The following is a 1,966-nucleotide window of genomic DNA, read 5'->3' on the forward strand; positions in this document are numbered from 1 at the left end:
GGGGAAGTCGCTGGGTCAGCTTCCAGGCTGCTCTCCCCACAGCCCTCTCCCTCTCTGCTCTCCCAGCGCAGCACCCTCACGGTGGGGTTTTACAAATAAAAAAAATAAATCTGGCTCCCGTCTGGACTCTGTCCAGGCCCCGTAACCAGCCATGGGCGAGGGAGACACCAGCCGGGCCACGCACTTAACGGACACTCAGGGGCAGTCAGCACTGAACTGGTTGGCGAGACGTCAAAGCTGGAGGGTGCATCTGACAGGCTGTGCTTGGAGTTTACTAATTTCATGAAAAGTATCTGTAATCTGCTGCCCAAGAGAGGTAGGATCTTGAAGAAAACCTTGCCGCCCACTGCACGGTCACTCTGCTCCCACCTGAAGTTATAGGAAGGGGTTGATGCTGTCTTTTCGGAGCCAGTCCCACAGCTGGTTCCACACTGTTCCAGCGAAGTGATGAATTTCAGTTCCTAGTGGAGTGAGTACTCGAGTACGCCACTAGGGGGCGACAGTGCTAACCTTTCCACTGTTGAATTTATTAACTAAGTTCATGTATTTTTAATGATAGGATATTAAAACCCATTGTTGTGAAAGTATCTATTTGCAATATATTTTTCTGTTTATTCCTTTCTATATAGTTAAATGCTATTTTGAAATTTTTAAAAATAATTTTTTATTGTTGAAAGTATTACATATGTCCCCCCCCATTAGCCCCCTCCAGCTATTAAATGCTATTTTGTCGTTCCGATGAGTGATGAATCCACGTCATTCTGAATCAGAGCACTCCAGAGAACGTCACATACATGTAGCTAGGAGTGAAAGGTGTCTATGCTCAGTGTAGTCAAAGGTATAATGAGTTTGAAGAAGCTAACCTCAAAAAGCTAACTTTTATTAATTTTTTAAATTAATTAGCAACAAATATATCCACTGCCTCATGACCATACAAAGATACATGCACTAAGGTTTGCTGCAATATTTTGAGATGGAAAACAAGACTGGAAATCATCTAAGTATCTACCAGCAGGTGGACTGAATGACAATACGACTGTGCAGGGGGTGACATGCAGTGGTTGGCTGGCCTATGTGGGCCGCTGGGCCACAGCGTGGAGGGTGGGTTGTGGGAGAAATGGCAGTGAAGGGCTCCTGCAATAGTCTAGGCTGGGGTGGGCCTGGGCCAGAACGCTGGCACTGGCAAGAGAGGGGTGGGCACATGTGAGTGATTTGAGATTAAGATGACAATGCAGCCTGGCTGGTGTGGCTCAGTGGTTGAGCATCGACCTATGAGCAAGCAGGTCACAGTTCAATTCCCGGTCAGGGCACATGCCCGGGTTGTGGACTCGATCCCCTGCGTGGGGTGTGCAGGAGGCAGCCGATCCATGATTCTTATTGATGTTCCTATCCCTCTCACTTTCTGAAATCAATTGAAATATATATATTTAAAATGACAACTACAGTAAGGAGGTCAGAAGGAAGAAACGTCCAGTTTAAGCTAAGTCTGGGGTGTGGTGTACAGCTTGGTGACTATGGTTAACTACTGAACCGTGTATTTGAACGTTGCTAAGAGAGTAGATCTTAAAAGTTCTCATCACAAGAACAGAGTTAACACCCATCCGCACGCAGTTACTAAACTGATGGTGGGCGTCGTTCCGCAGATCTACATCCGCAGATCGGTATGTCGGACGATGAGTGAGCACCATTATGTCAGCTGTATCTCAGACTGGAAACCAGACGGCAGCTGCAGGATTCCGACTCGTTGCTGTAGCAGCTGTGGTGGCTGGACTCTTGGGAGACCTGGCATCACGGTTGGGGGGGGTCCTAGGATCTGAGCCTCGGAGCAGGAAGCAGCCAGGCCGGCGGGTGGCTCATGTCTGCCCCATTTCCCGTAACCCAGAGTGGGGACCGAGGCCCACGCTCGTGTGCAAGGGCAGATGCCAGATTTGCTTCCAGGAAAACAGCCCCAGGGCCGGGCTCCTTC

The sequence above is a fragment of the Myotis lucifugus genome, unplaced genomic scaffold (genome assembly GCF_000147115.1).
Source record: "Myotis lucifugus unplaced genomic scaffold, Myoluc2.0 scaffold_384, whole genome shotgun sequence".
Classification (NCBI taxonomy): Eukaryota; Metazoa; Chordata; class Mammalia; order Chiroptera; family Vespertilionidae; genus Myotis; species Myotis lucifugus.